We start from the raw sequence: 6,952 nt of genomic DNA on the forward strand, positions 1-6,952 counted from the left end.
GACAGCTGTGTGATGGATCAAGACTATGTCATGCAGTGAGAGCGCAGCAATACATGAGAAAACGCCTGATTTAGGGGATTATACGCGACCCTTGCTTCTGTGTCATCGAAAGCAGGGTAACAGACCAAAACTATCGAAGCATGGTGTGGATACACACCTCCTGCACATGGTTGCCATCGAAAGAAATGAAATCGACACATTGGCTTGACCAATGAAAATCGTTTTGCTATCGATCAATACGACTAGTTTTCAATCAGGTTCGAACTCACACCATTTGGCATCCAGTCGCCTAGCAGAAAGGCGACAGACAGGCCAATCGTTTTTCATTACTATTCCTCTGACATCAAATAAGTCTTTTTAAAAAAACCTAATAAATAATGGTATGGATACACCACATGTTATTGATACATCTCATGGTTGCAGTCGCTAAAACTGTGTATAATATAAATCGCATGAGTACCGGTAATGCGTTTATACGGCTATAATTTCAGGAACAGGCTAGAAATCTAGCTGAATGTAAACTGCACTGTAGATGCCTCTTGCAGCATTGTTTTAGCAGAATTTGCGAAATGAATGAAAATTAGCAGAGTGGCCAAACGGTAGCAGCGATTTCAGCAAATATTCCTTCATTTTGCCTCGCCTAAATGTGTGTCACTGACCATTTCCACTTCTCGCCCCGTCCCGTGTATTGTGAAGAAACAAAGTGCAAGCCCGGGGCAAAAAACGTTGCACCTTGAGAGACAAATAAAGTGATCTGTAAAAGTCAAATTATGTGAATCATAACCGACGAAAATCGTCACAACATCAGACAATGGGAAGTTAAAAGGGACATACCTGCTCTTTTTACGCAGTATGTAGACTATTTAAAAAAAACCCACATTTACGTGTTCAAAATTTACATGGCACAAAGCTGACGCAAACTGCAAACACATCTGCAACAGCTGTAAAAGCAATTTAATATACAACGTATACACACCTTGTGAACACGTAAGCTGAAGAACAAACTGTACCTTGATAAAACCTACTACTGGTTTGAAAAAAGTATGTGTATTTTATTGCAGGTCTTTAATATTTTACATGCAGCACGGATGTTTAATCTTGCTCACCACATGGAACTGACCGAGAAAACTGACTGGGATCGTTTCTTTCAAATGGCTAATCGTCATATGCACAATAGATGTCGATAAATAACGGACAGAAGTAAAGTAAAAGGTACTATATATCTTGTGCTTCAGATAGTCAAACGTGGAAAGACACATGGAATATTAGGTAAATCTCTTCTCAACCTGTAGGCAAGTCACTCACATCCTTTTACATCAGGCATTATTACGATGTAGACTACATTTGTTGTACTGTGTTCCCACTAGCCAAACCAACGCCGCCGGTAACTAACGGTTTTCATTGGTAAACACCTGTGGATTAACCCTTAATCTCTACTTATGTCCATACACGGAATTTCCTCCGGTGTTTTGAGGAAAACACCGGTGTTTTGCGCCCTCTACGTTCAATATATGTCTATAGTACAGGTTGGATATAACAACAATGGCGGATGTCCAGGACGCAACTGTAGCGGCGTGTCTCCTGTATTTTCACCTTCATATGCGATCCAGACGGATTCAACAGTTCAATCGTCGCCTCAGAATGCATAAATGGACTCACAACGAGACCCCAAACATTGATATTCTTGCCTCGCTATTCGATGAGCAAGATCACTAAAACCCATTAAAATAATTTTTCACAAACCAAACAAAGGAAAGAATCTACACTGCGACTGATGAGAAACCACACTCGGGTTTCGAAACGCTAGCGTCAAAGGCCACTCTATCAACTTTGTAACACCAATAGGTCCGGCTGCGTCTCGCCATAAGCTTTCCCCACACAAACAAAAGATTACCGTACACACTAATCCAAACTTCCCTACAAATATCCGAGGCGAAACAAACATTTTTTATTAACACAAACAATCGGATAGAATGTAGGAACACATTTTTGAAACGAACCAAACACAACTCGACAAAAAACATTTTGGATAGTTAGGTGGGCAGCCTCTTTCACACTTTATACATGGGAGCGAGAGATCTGTTGTCTTCCATGGTTCGTGTCGAGTCCAGCTATGCGTACTGTGCACTCGAGCTGATAGGTCAGAGGTAATGTTTTGGACAAAAGTCGTCGCGAGAGGGCGTTTACACCGTCGTTAACCGTTCTGACACACAATTTGCGTCGGCGCGCCGTTGCAGGTCTGACGAAATTCGACGCCGTAGATCGACGCCGTCGCAGCACCGTCGTTAACTGTTCTCACACGTGGTTTTCGTCGTTGTTTACCATAACAACGGCGTTCACAACGTTGTTAATGCTGTGTCAGAACGGCCCTTTGGTGAACATGCCTGTAAGTTACCTAAATTATACCATTCTTTACTTACTTAGCAGGATCGGATTCACCTGCTTTGCAGCTTAAAAATCCAATGCAAGCCTTTTCATCGTTTACCTGTGTATTGAAATAACTTTGTGGGAAGTATTCACGATGTTACAATGACCGAAAAATCGCACGGTCACCAAACTTGACACATTTTGGTAAGCACTTTTCGACCATTTTTAGCCACCAGGCCTGGCACCAAGCAAAGACCAGATATGAACTGAAAATGCTCACGTGTTTCATTATATATTGCATTTATGTGCAAGTTTGAACCTTTGCTACATGCTTTGCTACATTTAAAGTGTTATGATCAACACAATGAATTTCACCACAGATCAATTCTAAAGGTCATTAAGTATTCAATATGTAATTAGCTGAAATAAAAATAATTAATTTCTTTGAGTACTGTCATTGTATCACAATATAGCATGTGTAATTACCTTTGGTCAAGTCCTTCAAGCTCTATATGCCAAACCGTGAAAGCTTGTTAGCTATTTATGCAAATTATGAATTAGCTGACATGAAAATGCAAAATGACTTTCAATACTGTTATAACCTGGTATAATGATCAATGTACACAGCATGTTTCGCCAAATTTTATCAAGTAAATGCCAGTATATATCCCTAATTTGGAAGGTTCATTAAATATGCATATTGGGAATTGGCTGAAAAAATGTCAAATGACTTTCAATAATCTTGTATCATAGTATCTTTAATGTACATAGCAAGTTTTGCCAACTTTGGTCAAGTCAAAACAGATAAATATCGCTAATAAATGCGGGATATCGGACCGCAGGCGGGCGAAGATTGCATTATAAGCGCGCCAACCCAAACTCACTGCATGGACATCACATTTACGAAATCGAAGTCCAAAGTCAACTACGTCATTGTTAGAATAAGAGAGGTTTTCCATAACACGGGAGCATACCACCCACAAATTTTGCACAGATGGCGTTGCACTGGCATTGAAAAAGGGTGCATGGGAGCATGGGAACGCGGGCAGTTTCCCTCGCTATGGGTAGGAAATGCATTGAGCAAGACACACTTCCGGGTTCGCAAAAAAACGAGGATCCCATTTACGGGGCGCTCAAATATAACTATTTGCTGTGATACTAGCAGAGGCGTATATGTTTGTGATGCTGAGAATAACAGTAAATAAATGACGGGTTTTAAAAGTTGACGTTTTTTGCGATGAAACAGACTTCTGAAGGTAGCTCGCTTGGGAACACGTCATCCCGGCCGCTGTCCGCTTTGACCCCATAATTCACACTGGTTTTGGTCGGCCCCAGGTACCCAAGTCACTTCGACCCCGTCACACTTTGCCTACATGTCCACGGAGACGATTCAACATGTTCCACAACAAAGCCAAGACAAAAATTGGAAATATCAATAAAATGGCTTCACAAAGGCTGAAATACACGATACTTGATGAAGTATGAAGTTAATGAAATGAAATCAAAATTGACAACACAAGTGTTTGTCTCGGGTAATACCACTTGAAGTTGAACTATTCTACAGACTGTATTCCATACAGTGCAGTATTTGTCAGTGACAAATTAATCTTTGCAATACATTTTTTTGCGATGAGCTGGAAATTTGATTAATATCGAGTTAATGTACATAAATATTCCGTTATTTACTGGGACACGTTTATTTTCTCGATCCGCTATCTGCGGACTACGTGCTGAAGTACATTGACTGTTCATGTCAACGATCGTTTCTCCCTCTGCAGAGTTTCTGTATCCCGTTCAACAACGCTAGTACCTCGATCACACGATAGTGACGCTATGTAGCTGTGCAGTATTGAAACTTATCATAAAATGGCCACCTCGTCTAACAGTAACACGTATTGTCGGGATTATCGTACGGAAAAAAGACTGCAAAAGTAAGACTTATGAATCTTCATCAGAATTGAACACATCATGATTGTACACGAAGTATCAACCGTGAATGCACGTTGAGCTCGGCAGTTACACAAGCATGGTACGCTACATGCATAGCCCTACGAGTATGGCGACAGTGTCCGGCTTTGGCTACGCCGGGGCTACGCCGCCTACCGGAGGTGGGAGGCGGCGTAGCCAAAGCCGGACACTCTCGCCATACTCGTAGGGCTAGCTACATGCACTGCCGCGATGCCGATCGTATGCATTCCAAGGCCTATCCCGGAATTTGTTTCACAAACAACCTCAAAGGAGAGCAAACATACTTCTATGGACAATGACGAATACGTTTCTCGGCGAAGCAAAATCAAAACAGTGCAGAAGTACATGAAGTAGGTCATGGCCTTGGACTCTGTGCACGAACCTGATTGGACACTTCAATACCTTTGACCCAAAGTTATTATTCATCAGCACTTCCATGCCATGAGGCTAGGTAGAGAACGTATTAGCCCTGCGTACGATGCTTTGTGTTCCGCTACAGCTAATAGCCCTGCGTACGATGCTGTGTGTTCCGCTACAGCTAATAGCCCCGCTCACCACTATGTACTCATTTCTGGCGATCGAGCAGCGAGGGAAACAATCAATTACCAAGGATAAAGCTAATTTGCTAAACGATATTTTATCTTGAATAGTGAGTTGAATGAGTAATAAAATATCATATTTTTAATGTTCAATCGAGGTTGAAACACGGAGGGACCGTGGTTGAAACCAGAGCTATCCAGCTGTAGCCAACCTGGACAAGCACTTTTCACAGCGCCCTCAAACAGTCGATTGTTTTCACTTGTCATACGCGGCGTAACAGAAAAATTAAAACTTTCATAACTTCATTAATATCCAAGCCACGCCCACCAAAACCTTTTCAGTTCTAGCCATTTGAATTCTGAAGATGTCTACCAAATTTGACTGAAATACGTTCAGCCGTTTTTGAGAAAATGGACCCACAGACAGACAGACACACAGACAGACAGACAGACAGACGGACAGACAGACAGACAGACAGACATCGCTGCGACATATGCTCACGTGTTCACACGTGAGCAAAAAATAAGGGTAATGGACCGCATGGCGCGAGTTTGTGAACCTAATTCACATCGAAGTAAGTAGAGTGGACCATAAAAAGACAACTGAACTATCTCCTAATAAGTCAAGCCAATGATACTATAAAACGGAAACCCCGTCTTCGTGTCACATGTGAGGTGTTGAATAAGCTTACTTTATATACAGGCAAACTTAAAGGCCCAATAGCTGTATCTTGTAGCATTGTTTTTGTGATGTTACTTCCAAACTAAAACCAGTTCTTGGGAATGTACTCATTGAGGGGTGTTTATACAAGTATTGTAAACTGTCCACTGGGACTGCATGTGCAATGTTGAACAAGATAAATAATAAACGTTTGCCAAAACATAAAATGGCGCCCTCGTGCAAATAAAGCAAAAAACACTGTACGCCGTTCATATATGCATTGGAATCTTCACAGAAACAACAGAGTAGTGCTGAGTGTTTTCCACTGGGACATCATATGCTTTGTAATATTACCAGTTTTTTAAAAATGGCGGGAAATCAAAATAATGGTTAAAATTTACGTGTCCAAATTTTCAGTAGTAAAAGACTATATCCTTTAAATTTGTAGAATTCAAAGAAAACTAGAAAAAAACAGACTTTTTCAGGTCAACAAATTTCAAGAGTTACAGCTATAGGGGCTTTCAAGATTGGGTTATTTGTGAAAAAAAAACTTTAAAAAGTCAACTGGTCTACTTGTAAATAGATGCCATATCATAATTTTGTCTATTATCTAGCTAACTTGCACAGTAAGTGACCCAAGATATGAAAATATCACATCCTGGCATGGTAAGGAATGATCCTAATAATATTTATGTGCAAGTTCACATATCCTGGAGAAAATCTATAGTGAGACTATCTCATGGGGCCTTATATTTGCCCTGCTGGTCACTGCAAATTTCGGAATCAGGGAACGTGTTGTCCCAAGCATAAACTTGGGAGCGGAGCATCACAAGAGCTATGGGATAGTAAGTTCAAATCATTATCTTTTTGATATCTTTACCATTCAAAAAAGAATTGTGTGTATTATTTCAGGAAGTAGTTCTGATGCTCATAGTGCCCCTTTATTTATGAAACTTAAATTCTTGATGTGAATAAAGAATCCAAACCAGGTTGCGGTTTTCGTTCACTTTCTCATGCATTTCAAATCATATTTTCCTTCAATTGATCTCTCATATAGCACTCGATCCAAGGGAAAAAATGTGCTCCTGTATCCACCGAAATGCAGAATCAGTTTTGGGCAAACCTCTATTAAATTGACTGGTACTTTGGTGTGGAACAATATTCCAGAAGATTTCAGAAATATTTCCACAAGATATAGATTTAAACACTACTTGAAAAATTACCATTTAGATTTGTAACTGTCATATTTGACCATCACTTTCAATGGTAGTTCTCATTGTAATATACATGACACCTTGCCTGGTACGTTTCGGTTCTTTGATTTTTTTCTTATTTGAAATCTCCTGGCAAATTTAGCAATATCTTGGTCCTCTTGCTTGCAGCATCATTTTCTTGAATTTCAATTGTTGTGATACCA

The sequence above is a fragment of the Ptychodera flava genome, assembly GCF_041260155.1.
Source record: "Ptychodera flava strain L36383 chromosome 23 unlocalized genomic scaffold, AS_Pfla_20210202 Scaffold_24__1_contigs__length_23054250_pilon, whole genome shotgun sequence".
Taxonomy (NCBI): Eukaryota; Metazoa; Hemichordata; class Enteropneusta; family Ptychoderidae; genus Ptychodera; species Ptychodera flava.